Source organism: Equus quagga, chromosome 1 (genome assembly GCF_021613505.1).
Source record: "Equus quagga isolate Etosha38 chromosome 1, UCLA_HA_Equagga_1.0, whole genome shotgun sequence".
NCBI lineage: Eukaryota > Metazoa > Chordata > Mammalia > Perissodactyla > Equidae > Equus > Equus quagga.
Genome location: NC_060267.1, coordinates 1,679,937 through 1,702,985, shown reverse-complemented (window position 1 = coordinate 1,702,985; position 23,049 = coordinate 1,679,937). Strand labels below are relative to the sequence as shown.

At 39.7% G+C, this 23,049-nt stretch overlaps 1 protein-coding gene across 5 annotated transcripts in view; it reads left to right on the top strand.

Moving 5' to 3' along the window:
* The first annotated feature begins 431 nt into the window (after positions 1 to 431).
* The window catches only part of FRS2 (fibroblast growth factor receptor substrate 2), a 118,271-nt gene continuing 95,653 nt past the window's right edge, over positions 432 to 23,049 (top strand). For 4 of the 5 annotated variants that reach the window (XM_046665462.1, XM_046665468.1, XM_046665486.1 and 1 more), the window contains exon 1: positions 432 to 557. The gene's annotated coding sequence lies outside the window, so the exon portion shown is untranslated. The remainder of the gene's footprint in view (positions 558 to 23,049) is intronic. The other variant, XM_046665495.1, reaches the window with a different exon arrangement.

Here is a 23,049-nt window from a genome sequence, read left to right as displayed (position 1 = left end):
GTGCCCACGCGCAGGAAGCGCTCAGTAAACCTAACTCTTAGGATTCTTAAAGCAGGTGGCCTGGAGTCGGGGGAACACTGGAGTCAGGAGGTCAGGGTACGCGCGGGGCCCCGCCCCTCAGTTCTCCGAGCCTGGGTGTCCTCGTCTGTCAAGTCGGACCGCCAGACGGATGCGAGAGGCCCGGGGCAGGGGCGGGGCCGCCGCGGCCGGGGGCGGGGCCGCGGGGTTGACGGGCAGCCGGGGGTGTGGCCGCGGGGTTGACGAGCGGCCGGGGGCGGGGCCGCGGGGTGACGAGCTGCCGGGGGCGGGGCCGCGGGCGCCGCACGGAGAGGCCCCGCCCCCCGGGGCGCCCCGTCAGCCCCAGCCCGCGAGCAGTTCCGGTGCCAAACCCTCCCTGCCCCGCGCCCCCGGAAGTGCTTTTCCAGGGTTCGGGCCGGAGAGGCCTTGCGGGCACAGCCGCGGAGGCTCGGTAGGCTCCTAGGGCTCCTGCCGGGTCGGAGCCCGGGACCTGCGAGCGCCCGCCACCCGCGCCCCGCCCCCGCCGCGCCGGGCCGACGGTGAGTGCCGGGGAGCCGTCTGCGCCGGCCGGGGCCCCTGCCCGCCCCGGCTCCGCGCCGCGGGCTCGGCCGTCTGGTTCGGGGGGAAGGGGCGCGGGCCGCCGCGGTCTTCGCGACCCGGGGCGGGAGGCGCGGGCGGCGGCCGCGGGTGGGCGGGACGCGGCAGCGGGTCCCGAGCCTTGTAGCTGTGGGGACGCGCTGGGGTGGCGGGGCCTTGGTGCCTCCGACCTGTCTCCGCTGCCGCCCGGGCCTCGCGCCGCCTCCGGGTCTGGTTCGGGGGTGCGCCCCGGGCCGGGAGCTGGACGCCGGCCGCAGCCGGGCCCCGGCTCGGTCCGCGTCCCGCGCTCCCTGGGGCTCGGCGCTGAGCCGGCCCCGGGGTGGCCCGCAGGCCGGGGCGGGGCGTGGCGGGGGAGGAGGCCCGATCCTCGGCAGGCTCGGCGTCCAGACCCGCCTGGGGGTTGCCCGGGACCGGTTTGGACTGCGCTCGGGCCGGTCCTGCAGACGCGGGCCCCGGGCACCGGCCTGCCTCCTGCGTCTCACACCCTGTGAGCTCGCTCAAGCTGCTGTTGAAGTCGCTTCTCAAAAACAGCTTGCTTGAGAAAATCGGTAGTTCAGGTGGGTTCCCGTATTTTCTTGCAGACTTAAGAAAATGATGCTGTTCTCTAATCTGCTCATCTCCCAATTCCTGTGGCTCTCCGAGGTCACACTTGTGCGATGAGTTCAGTCTGCGTTTGTTGCACGAATGGATTGCAGAAGGTTGGGGAATTGTTATACCCCCTCTGCCCCCAAGTTTGTATACGTTCATAGTTGGAGCTGTCATTTTCCTTAACTTTTAAAGAAAAATTGTTCTCGGTAACTGTTAAGAGGTTCCGCGTACTGTTGCAGCTGTTGCTGCGTGCCGAGATTCACACAGGTGGGCAGAGGTGTTCTGTTTTGTTTTATTTATTTATTTTTTTAACTTGTGAGGTGTTTATCTTGGGCAAGTTGAAAATAGAGGAAAAAGTGATGCATAGGTAGTTATTTTTAGTGAACAGATTTTATGTAATAAATTACTGCTGACAGGTTTGTAGGAAACAAGGGTTTTCCACATTTGATGGTGATTTTTGAGTTATGGTCCTAAGGGGATACAGTTACTGCAGGGGATGACTCTGGGCAGATGGCCATTGCTTTCCCATGTAGGGTACACACAAATTGCCTTGGTGAGACCAGTGACACTAGACTGCACTTATGATCTTGTGCTAATATTAGGACTCATATTGTAGTTTTTTGGGTACTTATCTCATTCTCTCTCCTCCCACCATTGGAAGGGGAGGTAATACTGTGAATTAGGGAAAACAGACTGAAGTGACAAGTTCAGTGAGCTTGCCTATGCAAAAGAACATTTATTTCAGGGTTGTTGATCTTCAGCAGGCAAAGGATGGATGATTTTTAAAGTCCCTGGAAAAAATTGTGGAGGAAGTTTAGTTGCCCAACTTTTGGATTTAGCAAGAAACTGTAGATTCTTAGACATTTGAAGTGCTTAATTTTTTTAGAGCATACGGTTGGAATATTGGGATTGAGACAATCTGGAAAAGGAGTCCAGGTAGATACAGTTATAGATCCATACTGAACGTGTGGATATAACTGTTGTTTTGAAGGGAAATATTTCAAGAATTGAAGGAGCAGAAAAGGTAGTTGGGGAAAATCAGATACAGTTAGACATTGTAAATTTTATTGTGTTCAAGTCAGTTCAGCAGATATTGAACATTTGCTTTGTTAGGCATCAAGCTGTTAGGCAACCATGTGGGAACAAATAAAGATACAGCCATAGCAACTTAGATTTGTGTTTTGGCAGTAATTTTCTAAGGTATGTCAGAAATCATGAAGAGGTGAATTGTATTTAGGCATATTAAAAGTTTTTCCTAGTTGGAAGGCGTGTGCTTTATGAAAAGCTCTGTTAGGCATTATAGGATATGAAGATTAATTCTTTGGTCTAGGAATTTGAAATCTAGAAGAGGATGTAAGATATTTGCATGAAAATTTACAACATAAAGAAAAATATGTAAATACTTAGTACTTGAAGGTTTGACCTAAAGTTTGGAGTTGTAGGAAAGGAAAATGGGTTTATTTTTAGCTGGAGTAATCAGGGAAGGTGGTGGAGATAGAGCAATACTTAGGAAGGGAGCTCTGAAGCTGCTGCTGATTGCGCACTTAGCACCACGCTCTGTGCTAGTTGCTTTACATACGTTTTCTAAGCTTCACAACAACATGTAAGCGTCTTAATAATGAGGTCACTCATGCTCACATATGTTAAGTAGCTTGCCTGGACTGTGTAGCTAGCCAGTAACTGAACCCCAATTTGAATCCAGATCTGCCTGGTACCAATGCCTATGCGTTTCCACTACATCATACTACTTCCCAATATACTGGTACCTGCATTCAATATTGCAGAGGGTAAGACTTTTCTAAGACAGACATTTAGGGGTTGGGAGGAGGGGGTGAAGAAGGCTTTTCAAATAAAGGGAATGATGTGAACACCATTGTGGAGGTGGGAAAGTTCACTGTGTACTCAGAGAAAAGTTAGTGGGACCAGATTACTTAGAATATAAGGTGCATTTTGAGGAATAGGAGATGAGGTTTGAAATGTAAGTTGGGGCCGGATCGTGGAGCGTGTTTAAAAGCTGTATTTAGGAGTTCAGCATTTGGGAAGTAGTGAGAAACTACCAAGGTCTAATTGTGTAGTGTGTAGAATGATTTGTTGTAGAAAGCTGACTTTCAGTATATTGTAAATACTGGCCAAGGCAAGGCATTGGGATGATTTAGTAGGTGGGTAGGAGGAGGGGTTATTGGGGAAGGTTTGAAGGGAGTGGAAGTTGAAGATGATAGTCACTGTAAATGCGGGTGATGGCAGTGGTGGTACTATTCCTAGAAGTATGGGCAAGGAGGTACATGAAGAGATCAGTTTTGAATATGTTGAGTTTTTATATACTTGCCAAACAGGGGAAATGCCCAGAGGCTTTTGGAAATGTGGGTTTGTAGTTCATGAGAGAGGTCAGTGCTAGGCATATATTAAACATAGGTGTAGGGAATAATACAGATAGATGACTAGTTGAATCTGTATATAAGGAGGAGATGAAAGAGCCAAGGGAGAGTTTAGAGGGGAAAGAAAAAAAAACCCTTTGTGTTAAGTGGCATCTGTTTAAAACAGAAGGAAAAGACACTAAATAGATAATTTTATGCCCTGGGTAAAAAATTTGATAGTGTGTATACTGCTCCCTCACATTGCAGATTCAGATGGAGTAGAAAGAATCTGATCATTGAAAATCCAATTGGGAAGTAAAGTTTTCTTGCCATTGCCAGCAAGAATACTATGCTATCATCACCCTATTTCAGGGAGGATAAACTGTTTCAGAATCATTTGGTCCAGAGTGTCAGTCTTTTGTTACTTAAGAGCTGTTTGGTCATTTCTTTTGGACATTTGTTGGCAAGTGGTATATGAGGATTTGGAAGCAAATCTCTGATACAGTATTCTATTTATTTATATTATGGCTTTCAAGTTTGGTTTCATTATCAAGACCCTCTGAATATTCAAAGATAACTTTTGTGCCTCCTGTTACTACTGGCTGCTAATAATGCCTTTCATAGAAAATGATATTTAATTATATATTTTTCTTCCAACTTTCTTATATAAGTATGTTGATTAACATGAGTAGTTTTGTCTCTAATGTTCTGATTATCCTAGAGGGATAGAATGATAAGATACTTTTATCCATCATATAATGATACATATATAAAAACCATATATTTTAATTGGAAACTGTTTAAGAAGTGTAGATTTATAGAATTTCATGTGGTTTTCTGTTTAGATATTTAAATAGTGGGAACCTGTGTATTAATGTGTAAAATATTGTAATAGTTTGCAGAATGAGGCTTAGAGTTGTAATTTTTTGAGGGCAAGTTTATTATTTTTAGACTCAGTTACCATGGAAGTGTTTATTTTCTTCTTGAGAATTCACATGTCCCTTTTGTTTTTCAGGAATATGTTTTTCACTGTTTTGCAGGCACTTGGGAATGTCCTAAGGCCCCTCCATCAGGTTGTTGGAGGCAGGGGGTTTTGTGTGTGCTTTGTCTGGGCTGGTTGGCTTAGTTGCACTGAGCCTGGTATTAATGAGGCAAAGGTCAGGAGTTCCATTTAGCTTCAGTCTGAATGATGGCCAGGGAGTACACCTCTCACTCCCCCCAGCTGCCTTGGAAATTCCTCGGTTGTCATTGGTCACAAAGGTGACTGGATTAGGATGGATCTTTATACGAGTGGAAGAATATTAGAGGAAATTTGGCAAAATGGTTAGGAACTCTGACTCTGGAATTAGACACACCTGTGTCAAAATTCTTGGTCTGTGACCTTGGGAGAGTCCCTAAACCCCTCCAAGCCTCTGTTTCCTCTTTATTGAATAGGTTAATATTTGGTTTGGGCATGTCCTGCCCTGGCTTTCTTTTTCCAAGTGGGAGTTAGCTGTTTAGACCTGTGGTTCCCAAATGCTGGACTGTGGTGTGGTGTCAGTCCATGATGAAGTTTTCACTTGCCTGAAGTGAAGTGAGAATGAGTTAGCTTTTCATAAAGCTAAATCTATTGAATTTAAAGGATAATCTTTTTTTCTAAAATTGTCTTTTACCCACTTTTGGTGTATTTAGTTCTTTTATGAAATAATGGTGATGGTAATGGGTAGTTACTTTCTTTTTAAATGTCTTGGAAAATAAAAGTTGACAACTCTATGCTGGTCCTCCCTTTTTTTTTTTTTTTTTTTCAGTTTATGGTTCTATGAAATCTGAAAATCTTCGCTTAAACAAAACCGGGGGATTGTGGGAGAGTACTCATCCAGCACATTTACCCATATTCAAGTTAGGTTCGGGGTACCTCCTATCCTTCTGTTACCCTTTAGGGACTGTATTGTGATTCCCACCACCATTAAATTTAACTTTGTCGAGTTTTACGTTAATACTTACAGAACATTTCAAGGAGCAGTTCAGATTGTTTTCAGTTAAATGCAAATAAGTTGCTCCAAATTATTTGTTTAAGGCTGTGTTTCTCAACCAGAATCCCAGGAGGAAACTGGCAAACTGGCGGGGGCTGTCTAGGGGTGCTGCTCTAAGTCATTGCTCTGTTGATTAGCCAACAAGATAAATAACTCGCCTCTGGCATAGTGAAGTAGTAGAGATTGGCTTTCCGTTTCTGCAGAAAAGATTGTTGAAGCTAGAGCGAGAAAAGCTTTTCTATTTAGTATAGCAAGTAAACCTTGTACAAATATCAGTATTCATAATGCTTTCTGGAGAAAGAATGGTTCAGCACTTTGCATCATCTGTTATGTAAGCGGAGCCACGGAAGTCCTCCTGGGGACACAGACCAATTATTAGCACAAGCGCTTAGTGAAATTGCGTTCAGTCTCTAGATGAGAAGCGTGTGGACAACCTGGTTCACTTAGAGGTGGGGAGGAACTTAAGGTGCAAACCTAGCCCAAGTGACTGTTAAATTAAGGCTTAACCTTTATTTCCTTTGAGTGTTTGTGGTTAGGTAATTTAAAAAAATTGGGAGTGCTATAGAAATCTTTGATATGTGTTAGGATGCTGAAAGCAAAATGTTCAGGTTAAGTTGAAATAGCTTGGGCCCTCTGTCCTTTAATTTTAAAGAAAACTGGAGGTTTGCTGCTTTAGATATTAAGAATGTTATTGTTTTATAGAGTTTTCTTGTGTATCTTTGTTTCTGGTAAATAGAAAAATCATATAGAATTCATTTATTTTAACAATGCTTAAATTTTTACTTTGAAGTACCCTTAATGGCAGGAATTAATGGTATGCTCAGAAGTCTAGAGATGTGCCCAAAAGTATCCTGTTGTAAGTAAAAAATTTCATGATGCCTATACGGTTTCATTTTTAAACATTCATATGCATTTTGCTGTTATATATGTATGTAAACAGTGTTTCAAAGCACTCTCAACTGAGAAGGGGTGATAGGTGCATCCTGGGGACTTTTGTATCTCCATGACACGGCTTCTATTACAGTTTAGTAACACCATGCTTAACTATTTAATTTTGGCTCATTAAAAAAAAAATCCTGTATTCTGATGGTTTTTGGTGAGATGTAGGGGATGGTGAACAATTTCTGACACTTTCTGTATATTTTTAACAAACAGCAAAGTGTTTTAAATGCTACTACGGAGTTATAGTTTCATAGAAATAAAATACCTTTAAAAGGAGATTTAATTTTAAGATGTTCTTACTTTTATATTTAAGATTATTCAGTTTTCATATTTCTAGTGTTACAAGAATATTGGAGCACTGTCTAGTAGAACTTTCTCAGTGATGGCCGTGTTCTCTCTGCCGTTCAGCGTGGTGGCCCTCAGTACGGCTACTGAGCATTAGCTGTGTCTAGTGTTCCAGAGGAGCTCCGTTCATTTAGGTGTGCCTGGCGGCTGCTGTAGTACATCTCTGGGGTTCAGAGGACCAGCAGAAGAGAGGTCAGACATCTTCATGCCACCCCTCAAGCTCAGTTATATAGGCAGAGCTTAGGAACTCCAGAAGTATTTGTGGAATGAAATAATGAATCTTTTTATTCTTTAAGTTTTAAAGACCAACATTTATGAATTAGTCTGGATTTTTATGGAGTAATCGCTGGTCTTCTGATTCTTTTCTTCTGTGTTGATTTTTAAAATTTGTTTTTACTGCAAAAGAATAGCATAATGTACAATGTAAATAGTTGTAAAATGAACTACCATGTACCACTAAACCAGCTTAAAACATAGAGGCCCCTCTGTACTTCTCAGTGCTCGTGTTCTCTGACGTGCTTCCCATGTGACTGCCGTCTGAATTCTGCGTTAATCAGTTCCTTGCATTTCTTTTTAATTTTAATTAGTATATTTAAAAAATTCCATTTCCCTCTCTTGCAGATTGGCAGTTCAAAGCTATGTAGTTTTCCTTTATTTTAGTTCTGACTCACAACAGATTAGGTATCGTCGTTGTTTTAAACACTGTAGCTTTGATTCGCCTGTATATTTACAAGTGTCTTTACTCATCATTTCTGTGTGCTTCTCAGACCTGCTGTCTGGGATCTGAGATTGTTTTCTCTCTGCTTGAAATATGTCCTTTAGAATTTCCTCCAGTGAGAGTCTGTTGGAAAACTTTTTTTGTTTGAAAATATCTTTATCTTAGTCTCATTCCTGAAGATGGTCTTTCTGAGTGTGCAGTCTATGCTAGCGGTTAGTTTGTGTTATTATTCATTAAAAATCTTATAATATTCTTTTATGGCTTTTATTGCTGTTGAAAAATCTGTAATCCGTGTAACTGTCATTCCTTTGTAGGTATCTGTTTCATGACAGCTAATTTTAGAATCTTTTCTGTGTCCTTGGCGTTCTGCACTTTCATTTTGATATATCTGGAAGTTGATTTCTTTTTATTTGTCATGCCTGGAATTCACTAGGCTTTGGAATCTGAAGATTGGTGTCTTTCACCAACTTTGGAGAACTTTTGGCCATTTTCTCCTCAAATTTTATCCTCCTTATTTCCTATCTGGAACTTGTATTTGAAGTTTGTTATTTGTTAGATCTTCTTACTCTACCCTCCCCGCCTCTTCACCTGTCTTTCGTGTTTTCGTTTCTTCATCTTTCTGTGTTGGGTTCTGGATAATGAATGTCTTTCCTTCCGGTTAGCTAATTCTCGCTTCAGCTCTGCTCAATCAGTTTATTGAATTTTTTATATTTTTTCACTTTATTTTAACTATTATATGCATTTTTTTTATTGTGGTAAAATATGCATAAATAGAATTTACCATTTTAAAGTGTACAATTCAGTGACATTAAGTACATTCACATTGTTGTGCAGCCATGACCACTATCTTGTCTGCAGAACTTTTTCATCATCACAGACTGAAATCTGTACCCATTAAATGACAGTTCCCCATCCCTCCCTCTTGGCCCCTGACAACAGTTATTTTACTTTCTGTCTCTATGAATTTGACTATTCTAGGTACCTCATATAAGTGGATTATACAGTATTTGTCTTTTTCTGTCTGGCTTGTGTCTCTTAGCATAATGTCTTCAAGGTTCATCCATGTTGTAATAGGTTCATTGAGTTTTTAAAAATTTCATTTACTGTATTTTTTTGTTCCTAGAAGTTTCATTTAGTTCTTTTTTAAGACTGCTTTATCCCTTTTTCGGTAGTGTTATTCTTTTTCTTGGTCATGTTCTCAAGATATCTTTTACTTATTAAAAACCTATTAAATGTGTTTGTTTTTATATTTTATGTCTGATAATTCCAATATCTGAGGTTTGTAGATATGATTCTGCTGTATGTTTTGCTGGCTCTTGCTCATGGTGCCATGTTTTCTTACCTGTTTTGTAATTTGAGTGTGAAGTTCCGTAGAACTTTCTCTGTATTAATTTTATAGAGTGATTTTTAATAGTACTTAAAAATTGTATAACATAGAGCTTATAAGTAAATCCCTGGAGGTTAAGTATCCTGTTTTCTTAAAATTTTTATTTTGAAATAATTTCAAATTTATAGAAAAGTTGCATCAGTAGACTGCTTTATACCCTTTACCTATAATCACCCATTTTTAACATTTTGCCATATTTGTGTTGTGGCATACACACACATTGTTACTTATTTTCGTGAACCATTGAAGAGTAGGTTGCATACTTTTTTACCTCTTAATACCTCAAGGTGTATTTCCTAAGAATAAGGATATTTGCTTATGTAATCATAGTACCGTTATCAAATTCCAGAAATTTAACATTGATGAATATTGTAATCCACACTTTATATGCTAATTCTGTCAGTGTGACTGTGTATTGTATTTAGTTGTCTTTTCTCTCTAGTCTCCTTAATTTGGAAGAGTTCCTTAACCTTTATTTGTCTTTCATGCAATTGAAAAATACAGGTCAGTTGTTTTATAGAAAGTTTTTCAATTTGGGTTTGTCTGATTTGATCTGATTTGCCTCGCGATTTGATTCAGGCTGTTTGTTTATTTTCACTCAGACTACTACAAAAGTGATGTGTCCCTCTCACGATATCACATCTGGATTTACGTAGTGTCCGTTTGCCCCTCATTGGGAGTTTTAATTTTGGTCAAGGTGTTGTCTGCTTTCCTCGCTGTGTAGTTACTGTTTCTCCCAGGAAACTAATAAGCGTTCTACAGGGAGGTGTCCACGTGTTTTGTTTTTTCTTAGTGAAAAGCTAAGTACAATCATAATATACCTTACATTTGTATACTGCTTTCTAGTTTGTCAAGCATTTTTATATTTTATGATTTTGTTTGAATCTTTATGACAATAGTACCTGTTTTATAGTTCTGGAAATTAAGACTCAGAGACATAGCTAATAAGAGGTAGTACTGGAATTCAAACCCTGATTTTCTTAAGATTCTTTTTACTAGCTGTAACTGCCTTTGAAGTCACTAGATAGACTGTAAACTTAGGGCATGGCCCTTAACAGTATATTACGTATTTACTCTGTCACCATCATACTCAGTGTTCGCTGTTACAGGAAATGTTGCAGAAAATGCCTTTGAGCATATGGATTCCTTTATGTCGTCTTGTTCATTGTTATGTTGTAAGTACTTTGGATTGTTGAAGGAATAAATAACATGTAGACATGAGTCGCTATCTGACTTAACTGCCTTATAAGGTAGTAGTTCTATTATTTGTATATTTTATATTTATATCTGAATATAGATATATGTAGTGTATAAGTATATATAATAGATATATGCATATCATTGCTGAGAGCTTAAAGCTTGTGCAGAAGGGGTTTTTGATGCTTTACATAATTCTAGCTGAGATTTTTCAGGTCAGAAAGTTAAGGGATTTGCACATAGCAAAGAAAATTTGGCTTTCTTGAAAGCATTAGGTTATAAAGATTAGTGAGGCAGATTTTATGGTACTAGTTCAGTTCTTTTCCTAGTTATTAAACAAGTCCTTAAGATTTGGGTGATGAGAGGAAGGGATTTAAGGTTTTCCCAAGGTCAAGTTTTGCACTGATTATAGGATGTAGTGTTGGTTAATGTAATCTTTTGACCTGGTGAATTAGTAGAAGCTAGGCCCTGTCCACATGCATCCCTCTGTTCTCGTGTGTCCTGCCTTCTACCTCCTGTTCTCAGTTAAAGCTGAAGCGACTTGGGCATTGAATCTTGGCTAGAACTTGAATTCACCCATGGACTAATTGATTCAGTAAATAGTTGTTGGGAGCCTGCTAGGTAAGCATTGAGGTTAAAATGGTGAATTAGGATAGATGTGGTTGCTGTCATGTAGCACAATCCAGAGGTGATGAATTTTATATCCTTTGTGTGTATTAGTCATTTATATATTTAAATTGAATATGTGTAAGAAAGTCTTATTTATGTTTGTTGAAACTTTTCTGGCAAGAGAGAAAATTCTGAGGGCTATTGCTTAATGGATTGTGTAAGTTTAGGGTTTGAGATTCAAAACTATTCAGTTAAACATATTCTGGAAATTGACTGATACTTTCATTTAAGTTGAAGGCTTTTATTAAAGCCTGACCTGAGTAAATTACGTTCAATCTAAAGACTACCATTTGCCTGCTCTGGGCTTTTGTGAAGTTAGTAGATAGTAGCGCCTTGGAAGTTATATATTACGCGGCTTATTTTACATTCCCTTATCTCCCACCCCCTCAAAAAAAAAGCTTAATATTATACATACAAGCACGTGTATTTTTTTTTTTTTTGAGGTAGAGACTCATAGAAAGTTGCAAAAATAGCAGTGTCCTATACTCAACTCAGTTTTCCCCCGTGGTGACATCTTACATGACTGTCATACAATATGAAAACCAGGAGATTGATATTGGTACATTACTGTTAAGTAGACTACAGAATGTATACAGATTTCACCATTTGTTAAAATTGCATTTGTGTGTGTCTATCGTTCTGAGCAATTTTATCCCCTGTGTAGTTTTGTGTGTCCACTGCCACAGTCAAGATAGAGAACTGTTGCATTACCACAGAACTCTCTAGTGCTACCTCTGTGTATTTACCACCCCCCCACTAGATTTGTCATTTTGAGAGTGTTATGTGTGAAACCGTACAGTATGTAGCCTTTTTTAAAGGTTTTAAAAATGTAGTGTGTTTAAATTCTAAAAGTAAAATAACATTTCAGAAAGGTTAGACAATAGAAAAAACATTTTGAACCCACCACTCTAATACAGTCATCATTTTGGAGTTTTTTTGCAGCCTTTCTTAGGTGATGTTTTATATCATATTTATAGTATATGCTTAATTTTGTTGACTGCTTTTTTTTGTACTTTACATTATATTAAGTATTTTCTGTGTCACCATCATACTTAATTTTTGCTATTGTAGGAAATGTTGCATAAAACACTTTGAACACATAGATTTCTTCATATTTTTGGTTATTTCCTTAGGGCAGACTCCCAGATGTGTGATATTGAACCAGAGGATATGAGAGTTTATTAGTCTTGAAACATTGGGTCAAATTACTTCTCAAAAGGATGGTGTTACTAGTACTGTTTCAGTGTCCTTGTTAGGTTGGCCATTAGTGGTACTTCATTATTCTAATTTTAGAGTGCATTTCTGCAGGTAGCAGTTTTTCCATGAAGAGTAAAATTGATTGTAATGTCAAAATGACATGAAATTTTTAAAATGTGATTTTGCTTTTAAGTAATTTGGAAAAGCATTGTAATATCTGTGCCACGGTTCAGAGTTCTGAGCAAGAGGATGAATCACCAGATCCTTCTCTTTACCTGTCACCTCTTTAGTTTGCAGGCTTGTTACCTGCAAGGTGATTGCCAGTTTCTGCCTTGCGCCTCTCTGGTCTCTGCCATTATCTCCTACTCACGCCCCTCAGTCTTTTCCTGGCTGTTCCCTCTTCACAGCGCTGCTGCCCCCTCCACTAGTACCACACCGGCGCCTCGCTGCCTTTCTCTCTTCCTGTCAGCTGTCAGTGCTGGGTGTGCTGGCATTTTAATGTGCTCCCGTAAGTTATCCTGCCGTTCAGTATAACCCTGGGAGACTCCAGTCTCCTGGGGCTCTCAGATGTGTTGGACATCTTCACTTTTTTGATGGCCACCAGAGAAGTTATATGGCTAGTAATGTACATGAATATAAAAAATGACAGAATAACAAGGAAATTGTGTACCTTTTACTTTTCTGTATGTTTTGGAAGATAGCAGTACTATATCCTTAGAGCAGTAGACCGTCAGGGCAGTAACAAAACCTTTGCAGTAAAACAGGAGTTTTTTTTTTTTTAAAGATTTTATTTTTCCTTTTTCTCCCCAAAGCCCCCTGGTACATAGTTGTATATTCTTAGTTGTGGGTCCTTCTAGTTGTGGCATGTGGGATGCCACCTCAGTGTGGTTTGATGAGCAGTGCCATGTCGGCGCCCAGGATCCAAACTGACGAAACACTGGGCCGCCTGCAGCGGAGTGCACAAGCTTAACCACTCGGCCACGGGTCTGGCCCCTAAAACAGGAGTTTTTAACTGAATATTACTAAGTGCCAGGCACTGTGCTTAGGTAGTCTACTTTATTTGGTCTTCACAGTATTCCTATAAATTTTTGATGTAGCTGCATATGAAGATCTCATATGTGATGTTTAGTAGATAATTGAAAAGTGGTTAGCAGAGAATCATTAAAAATGATACATTTTTAATTTTAGCTCAAATATACATTTCTTCACCATTTTTTCTCCTGTAGGGTCAAGGCTTTTCTCTGTGGCTGGGTCCTTTGATTAGAGTTCTGGATTGTCTTCTCAGCATAACCCACACCATGAGGCGCCATCTGTTACACGTCCTCGTAGTACCCCTCTTACAGAGGAGCGGGTTTAAAGGCACTTTCAACGTATTATAAAGTCCTTCTGCAGTTTTATGCTTTTTTCCCCATTCTTTTAAAGCTGTTTTACATACACCTAATTCCATAATAACTTCTTAAAAAATAATTAGCTTTTGAATCTTTTTGAACTTCTCAACATAGTTTTCAGAGAAACAACCCCTTTTATTCTCATAATTCATCAGTTTACATAGTCTTAAATTACCTAATTACAGTAATGAGTAAAGTTGGCATGAACTGGTTTGGGAACAACAGCTGGCTCTTGTTAAGTGTCCACCTCATTTGGTGAGAGCAGAGGATGGGAACGATATAAGAAAGTGGTCTCCTTGGCAGACTCTACCAGGTGCAAGTGGTCAACCTGTGGCAGGCATCAGGGAGTGATTTTTTTTCTCTCTTTTTTTAAAGATTGGCCCCTGAACTAACATCTGTCGCCAATCTTCTTTTTTTTTTTCCTCCTTCTTCTCCCAGAAGCCCCCCAGTACATAGCTGTATATTCTGGTTGTGAGTGCCTCTGGCTCTGCTATGTGGGACACCGCCTCAGCATGGCCTGATGAGTGGTACCATGTCCGCGCCCAGCATCTGAACGGGCGAATCCCTGGGCCTCTGAAGTGAAGCGCGTGAACTTAACCACTTGGCCATGGGGCCAGCCCCGCAGGGAGTGATTGAAGGAGGGATTGAGAGCTTTATTTCTGTAAATTGATAAAGCAGTGGTCTGTTAAAAGAGTTCCTGCTGAATTATTGTTCTTATTTCCATTTTGTAGATGAGGAAACTGAGGCTTTAGAGAGTTAAGTAGTCTTCCCAAGGTCAGGCAGGTGGTAAGTGGTGGAGCCTCAGGCTTTGTCCCTAGAGCTATGAAGGTGTGAATAGAGCTTGTCCTCTTACGTCCTGTGCAGGTGCTAGCTGCCTGTCAGGCCATCTGATTGACCCAGTCATGGAGGGCTCTTGAGTGGTCTTCAGGTCGTGTTTGGGGGTGGTGGTCTTAAATTATCCTGCATCGTGGGTCCTAGTTTTCTTTTGCTCCTTAGTGTTTCTTTTGTACTAACTCTTTGAAAAGTGAGGGGACCTTGCAAGGTGAAGGTTAGGCTTATGGTTATTTGTTTTATTTTATATTGGGTATGTGTTTGTGAGAACTATGGCTAAGGGGTTGCAGTGTTGTAACTGCTGAGGCAATTGGGAAATAAACTGTAGAGGGGTGTGCTGGAGTGGAAAACAGACACAGACTTGCTCTCCCTCCTGTCCATTTCTCCTCACAGTTTGGGTTCTGATCAGTCATCTTTATGCATGTCATTACTTGTTATTTCATGAAGCATCAGCCGAGCCATTAGGATTTAAAGAAAAGGATATTTCTTTTGGGTAACTCATAGGTGTCTTTCTGTCCTCACCCAGTGCACACAAACCTTTTCCTGATAAACATTTTGTCAGTATTTTGAGTCTGGTTTGTATTTTTAGTTTGCATTTTGTTTTTCTAGAACATTAAGAAAAAACTAAATTACTCTATTCCTACTAATTTTCGGATGCTAGAATCCAAAATTTTTCCACAAAATATGTTTATTACATAATTCGTTGGGTTTTCTGTTTTTATTACTGAAGACTGTAACTACAACCAGAGCTTCTGATCACTATGAAATAATTGATATTACTATATTGAGTTTTAATTTCAGCCCCCCCAAAAGAAATTTGGTTGTTTTAGTTAGCGTAAAAAGCTCTATTTCAGACGCTATATGAGGCTGTTAGGCTATCTTTAAATCTCGAAAATAGCTTAAGGAACTCTCAGTTCTCCCTTAGGTGGTCCTCGACTCAGGTTTGGAAACCGTTGATATGAATTTAAATGTTCATTGGTGTAGTTGTTAATCCTTGACTTTGATGTGATTATAATTAATATTATTAGCAGTACTCTTTTTTTAAATAACAAAGAGTACGAATTTGATTAATTTCATTATTAGAGTAGAAAGCACTTAGGAAGAAGAAATATGTGCGCAGAACACTGTTCATCTAACAAACTTCCTTTCCTGGTGTTCGGCCAGGTTGAACCTGCTGAGGTTACAGCCCTGTATTGGTCATGGAGAGGAAGACAGTTGCCTACAGGCTAAAATAACTGAATATCAAATTTTTATTTTCCTCTAGCAGTACTCTTTAATTGAGTGTATCAAGTACCTCAGAAACTCTTGAGCCATAATAATGTACTAATAAATAGAGAATAATATAGAATAAAAGGGAAAATTATCAGTTGATAACATTCTTGTCCTTTTTCTTTGTAAATGTCAAGATATGGAAACTCCACATTTTAATTCTGAGGCACTTTTTACCTCCTGCTTTCCTAAGTATACCTTTATTTCATGAGGGGTTTTTTTTTTTGGCATTAGTCTGTTTGAATCTCGCAAAGGAATGTACTGATTTTTTGATATGCCAGCTAGCCTCTTTCATTTATTGAGATACATTCTAAACCTCATAAGACAATTGGTTGTGAAAACAAACCTTTGGGCTGTGTAGTTTGAGTTTTTTTTTTAACCAGTTCATTAAGTCTGTAAAATTTAAAATTGTACATAGTGATATAGCTGTGTGTTTAGATGGCCAAAGCATGATGTTAACAAGAGATGCAATAAGAGGATTTTTTTTAAGATTTTATTTTTCCTTTTTCTCCTCAAAGCTCCCCAGTACATAGTTGTATATATTTTAGTTGTGGGTCCTTCTAGTTGTGGCATGTGGGATGCCGCCTCAGCTTGGCCTGATGAGCAGTGCCACGTCTGCACCTGGGATTCAAACCGGCGAACCCCTGGGCCGCCGAAGCAGAGCACGCGAACTCAACCACTTGGCCGTGGGGCCGGCCCCCAAAAGGATATTTTTTTTACAAAAAGCAAATATGATCCTCTTCCTAAATGTTTCCGTGTTATGTACTTACCCCTTCTTTCAAGACTTTCTTTTCTGGTTTTCTGATTTTATAATCGAACAGTCAGATTGTAGTAAACTTTTGAATCAGAGGAAGAAGAGACCAGATTAGTATCAGCTGCTGTGGTATTAATTGTCCTCCTGATCTAGTGGCAAAACCAAAAATCATATTAAATAGCAACATTTAAAAATTAGTTTGAAATAGAGGTTGAATTGTTGCTTTCAATTTCTTGAGTTTTAATTTCTAAGGGACGACTATGTTCAATCTTACTTGGAATTTAAGAGATAAAGAGGAAAATTCTGTTAGAACTATGGTATCTCGAAAGTGTTTTCTTTTGGCATTTGGAGTTTCTTGCCCACGACTTTGTCCTCCTCCTTCCCCTTGTTTGTAACGACCTTCTGGATGCACATGATTTGGCCACCTCTTAGGTTCTTTACAGAAAATTTCTGGTGCATGTGGCCATTTGAGCTCTAGACCCTAACCAGAGACTCCAGCCGGATAGTTTCTTTCTTTTGGTGGAATATGGTTTTTAGAGTGCTGACAAAGTTATATTGCAGACAGTTTTATTTCTCTAATAAAGTTTGCTTTGGGAAAAATAAATTCGTCACCTGTTATACTTCATTTTGATTGATGCAGAGTTGCCATAGTTCTCACGAAAGAGGAAGTGAGCCCTCGACCCTGGTGTGTTGGTTATTGGTGACCTGTGGTAGCCTAGGTTCTCAGTCCTAATTAGCCTTGCCGACAAACGAGGAAGTAGAACTATTTATGCTTAGAGGATCAGAGGGAATGGTCTAAAATCTTTAACAAATTTTTAACTTACTCATTTTTAACAGAAGGGTAATATGTGTACATGATCCAAAACTTAAAGGTACAAAAGGGTTTGTTGTGAAAAACAAGTCTCTTTTCCCATTCTCAGTCTACTGTGGTCCCTCTTCTAAGGCAATTGCTATTTGTAGCAATGTTTTTGTAGTTTTCTTCCTACATTTACAACCATATGTATTCTTTTTATTGGCTATATAGTATCCATTGTGTTGAATGTACTATAAATTCTCTTTGGGGTGGACATTAAGCTTGTTTCCTATCTTTTGCTTTTATAAATAATGTGGCAGTGAGTATTGTGTACGTATTTGACACCTGTGCAAATGTTTCCGTACTTTAAATTTTAGAAGTGGAATTTCTTTGCCAATAGGTAATGCGTTAGAAATTTTGATAGATATTGCCAAATTGATCTCCTAGGTGTATCCATTTCTAAAGTTAAGTATTAGTTTTATAGGGTACTTTTTGCAAAAGTATGATCACTTGTTGGTTATATGCTGTGTATAACTAGACTTTTTTCTTTTCTTTTTTTTTTTTGAGGAAGATTAGCCCTGAGCTAACATCTGCTGCCAATCCTCCTCTTTTTGCTGAGGAAGACTGGCCCTGAGCTAACATCTGTGCCCATCTTCCTCTACTTTTTATATATGGGACACCTACCACAGCATGGCTTGCCAAGTGGTGCCATGTGTGTACTCAAGATCCGAACCAGCGAACCCCGGGTCGCCAAAGTGGAATGTATGAACTCAACCACTGCGCCACTGGGCCAGCCTCCTCTTATTTCTTTATTTTTATTAATTATGGTGTTGCAAGCATGGATTACTCATGTTGCACAAACTACTGGCATTCACTTGTTTGTCAAAATATATTGTTTTAATTGCCAGCAGTCACTTTAATTTTAATCTTTTGTATAGGTAGCCTCTGTCTTGGAAATGAATTATTTAAAAAAGATTTTGGGTAGGGGCTGGGGATAGGGGAAATGGGGAGTTAAAAAAAATGAACTTGGAATTAGGAGCGTATTTTTCCAGTAAGTCATATGAAAATATGTTTAGTTTACTAGGTCAGGCAATAAAAAATGATGTAACCCATTACATTGCAATATGTTAAACTACCCTTTATGCCACTGGTGGAAATTTGTTCATCCTGCCTCATCCCTATCTTAGGGAACTGGGTCTACCCAAAATCTAAGCCCTTGATTGTGACTTCCAGAGGAGTGGGGGTTAGACAGGCTGATATGCAAAGAGCCAGATGCCTAGAGGGAGCAGCAAACGGTGGGTAAGTCAGGGGTAAGGAGGGAGAAGTAGCACAGGATGCGCTTCAGGTGGGTTAAATTCCTTCCCTGGGTTGCTGCTTGGCCTTGGCAGTGGCAGTGCGAGGGTAGGGTAGGGAGGGAGCCACAAGGGGTGGAGATGGGCTTTTCTTTCCTGGCAGCTTCCTTCTTTTACTGGTTCCGTTCAGGGCTCCTGGTACCTGGGGTTCAGGTGAGCTGAGCTGAAGTAGGGCTTGATGGAGGTGATGAAGAGGGATGAAGAGTGAAATGTCTGTCATTGTCAGGAAGGTTTGTAGAGTCTGAGAATAGGGAAATGGAATGGAAAAGAAGATGTTTAGAGATAAAGACAACCAAGTGTTAAACATTTATAGGCCTTTTAAAAAAACTTTTTATGTTTTTTTGGAGGCAAGTGGGTGGGCTGTGTTGAGGGCATTGTAAGCATTGTTTTTGGGGGAGAGGATAGAAGTGTGGCTCCATGTGGATTTTTTAAGAGTACTCTAACCATTCTTCCCTGAGGTGAAAACATATACAAAGGCTCTAACTTAAAGAGAATGTTCTGTCTATTATAGCTCAGTTGGTTTAACATATCTGTGCTGGTCTCACTTGAAGTGGTAGCAATAATTCTCTTTCTGTTTGGTTCTACGGTGGAGGAAGACAGAGTTGACTGTGTAGCCGTTGTCCTTCAGACATGTCTAAATTTCTCAGTCTCTTTCTGAGCATCAGCAAACACTTTGTGCATACTTCTGCCATGGATTGAATGCATCTCTTTTCCTTTAATTTAGCTTAAAACTAGTGATGGAATTCCTGAGGTTTTGAGAGGAGTACTGTTGGCAAACTTAGTTTTGAAACTAAAGGCAAATTAAGATACCAAGCAAAACAGAAGGAGACTATTACTTTAGAAAGGGATCTTAAAAGTCTGCTGACATTTGCAAACCTAGTGTCTTATATTTATATAAGCTTTAGATAGGAACTGCTATTTTTCTAAAATTGTTGGTTTAAAAATAATTGTTACATTTGTGCATTTTAAAGTTGCTTCTAACACACTTTGGGTATGCTTGAGCTCAGCCTTTTCAGTAAAGTGTTCAGACATTTGGGCATCAGCCCTTTTGGTCCTATTCTGTTTCAGACCATTTAAGATAATTAAGATGGATTCTGGATGTCAGGAATTTGATAAGCTTTCATTAAAATCTAATGTGGTTTAAAAAATTGCTTAAAATGGCCTTTGAACCTGTGGAAATATGCCACCATTATCTGAATTGTGAAATTCAGCTGAGTATTACTAAAATGACAAAGGATAGCACTTGTCATTTTGATGTTTGTTCTTTAAGTGTGCTTTTTATTGCCTGTTGAAGGCATTAGCTGCATGTACTCTGAAGGATTATACCAATTAAAAAAAGGCCTCGGGCCAGCGCCAGTGGCCTCGTGGTTAAGTTTGGTGTACTCCACTGCAGCAGCCTGGGTTTGGTTCCCTGGTACAGACCTACACCACTTGTCTGTCAGTGGCCCTGCTGTGGCAGCACCTCACATACAAAAAGAGGAACGTTGGCAGTGGATGTTAGCTCAGGTGAATCTTCCTCAGCAAAAAAAAAAAAAAAAAAATAAGCCTTTCCTTGGCTAATTCTGTTTCATTCTAACCTTTGTGTGCATCCTGTTAGTATTCATTTGTGACTTCAGCTGTGAGTTTTTTTTGAGTGCCTACTGTGTGTAAAACCTATCTGTATATTTTGTTTTGTTGTTAGGTATCTCTTACTTTGTTTTTTAATTGAGATAACATTGATTTACAACATTATGTAAGTTTCAGGTATACATCATTATATTTCAGTTTCTGTGTAGACTACATCATGTTCACCACCTGAAGACTAATTACTGGTTATCACCAGACACCCCTTTTGTCATTCCACTTCCCCCCTTATTCTCTGGTAACCACCAATCTAATCTCTGTATCTATGTATTTGTTTTTTGTTGTTGTCCTTGTTTTTATCTTCTGTTTATGAGTGAGATCATGTGGTATTTGGCTTTCTCCCTTTGATTTATTTCACTTCACATAATACCCTCAAGGTCCATCCATGTTGTTGCAAATGGCAAGATTTCATCTTTTTTTTTTTTTTTTTGCTGAGGAAGATTCGCCCTGAGTTAACATCTGTTGCCAGTCTTCCTCTTTTTTTTTTTTTGTATGTGAGCCCCCACCACAGCATGGCTGCTGACTGGTGGTGTAGGTCCATGCCTGGGAACCGATCCCAGGCCATCAAAGGGGAGTGCTCCAAACTTAACTGCTAGGCCACTGGGGCTGGCCCAAGATTTCATGCTTTTTTTTTATAGCTGGGTAATATTCCATTGCATGCATATACCACATCTTCTTTATCCATTTGTTCCTTGATGGGCATCTAGGTTGCTTCCAAGTCTTGGCTATTGTGAATAATGCTGCAATGAAAATAGGGGTGCATGTATCTTTGTGCATTTGTATCTTCAAGTTCATTGGATAAACACCCAGCAGTGGACCAGATGGATCGTATAGTAGTTCTATTCTTAATTTTCTGAGGAAGCTCTATACAGTTTTCCGTAGTGGCTGCACCACTTTGCATTCTCACCAGCGGTGTACAAGCATTCCCTTTTCTCCATATCTTCTGCAACACTTGTTGTTTCCTGTCTTGTTAATTATAACCAGTCTGAGGGGTGTGAGGTGATATCTCCTGGCTTTGATTTGCATTTCCCTGATATTTGGTGATGTTGAACATCTTTTCATGTGCCTATTGGCCACCTGTATATCTTCCTTGGAGAAATGTGTGTTCAGATCTTTTGCCCATTTTTTAATTGCGTTGTTTGTTTTTTTGTTTTTGAGATGTATGATATGAGTTCTTTATATATTTTGGATATTAACCCCTTATCAGATATGTGGTTTGCAAATATCTTCTCCCAATTGTTGGGTTGTCTTTTCGTTTTGTTGATGGTTTCCTTTGCTGTGTAGAAGCTTTTTAGTTTGATGTAGTCCCATTTGCTTATTTTTTCTATTGTTTCTCTTGCCCAGTCAGACATAATACTTGAAAATATGCTGCTCAGACCAGTGTTGAAGAGCATACTGCTTATGTTTTCTTCTAGAAGTTTATGATTTTAGGTCTTACATTCAAGTCTTTAATCCATGTTGAGTTAATTTTTGTGTATGGTGTAAGATAATGGTCTACTTTCATTCTTTTGCATGTGGTTGTCCAGTTTTCCCAACACCGTTTATTGAAGAGACTTTACTTTCTCCATTCCATGTTCCTGGGTCCTTCGAAAATTAGCTATCTGTAGATGTGTGGTTTTATTTCTGGGCTTTCAATTCTGTTCCATTGATTTGTGTGTCTCTTTTTGTGCCAATACCATGCTGTTTTGATTGCTGTAGATTTGCAGTATATTTTGAATTAGGGAGTGTGTTATCTCCAGATTTGTTCTTTTTTCTCAGGATTTCTTTGGCTTTTGGGGTCTTTTGTTGTTCCCTATAAATTTTACTAATCTTTGTTCTATTTCTGAGAAAAATGTCATTGAAACTTTGATAGGGATTGCATTGAATCTGTAGATTGCTTTAGGAAGTATGGACATTTTAACTACGTTAATTCTTCCAATCCAAGAGCATGGCATATCTTTTGATTTCTTTGTGTCTTCATTTTCTTTCAACAATGTTTTATAGTTTCCAGCATACAAGTCCTTCATCTCTTTGGTTAAGTTTAGTCCTAGGTATTTTATTATTTTTGTTGCAATTGTAAATGGGATTGTATTCTTAATTTCTCTTTCTGCTACTTCATTGTTAGTGTATAGAAACGCAGCTGATTTTTGTATGTTGACTTTGAATCCTGCAACTTTACTGTTTTCATTTATTCTAAAAAATTTTTGGTGGATTCTTTAGGGTTTTCTATATATAAAATCATGTCATCTGCAAATAGTGACAGTTTGGCTTTTTCCTTTCCAATTTGCATCCGTTTTATTTCTTTCTCTTGCCTGATTGCTCTGGCTAGGGCTTCCAAAACTATGCTAATAAGAATCTATACATGCCATCATCTTTTTTTTTTTTGAGGAAGATTAGCCCTGAGCTAACTGCTGCCAATCCTCCTGTTTTTGCTGAGGAACTGGCCCTGAGCTAACATCTGTGCCCATCTTCCTCTACTTTATACGTGGGACGCCCACCACAGCCTGGCTTGTCAAGCGGTGCCGTGTCTGCACCCAGGATCGGAACCAGTGAACCCCGGGCTGCTGAGAAGTGGAATGTGCCAACTTAACCACCGGGCCACCAGACCGACTCTCAAAACTATGCTAATAAGAGTGGTGAAAGCATTCTTGTCTGGTTCCTGTTCTTAAAGGGATAGCTGTCAGTTTTTTTCCATTGAGTATGATGTTAGCTGTGGGTTTGTCATATATAGACTTTATTATGTTGAAGTACTTTCCTTCTATACCCATTTTATTCAGAGTTTTTATCATAAGTGGATGCTGTATCTTGTCAAATGCTTTCTCTGTATCTATTGAGATGACCATGTGATTTTTATTCTTCATTTTGTTAATGTGGTGTATCACATTGATTGATTTGCGGATGTTGAACCACCCCTGCATCCTTGGAATAAATCCGGCTAAATCATGGCATATGACCTTTTTTTCCTTTTTTTTGAGGAGGATTAGCCCTGAGCTAACATCTGCTGCCAATCCTCCTCTTTTTGCTGAGGAAGACCGG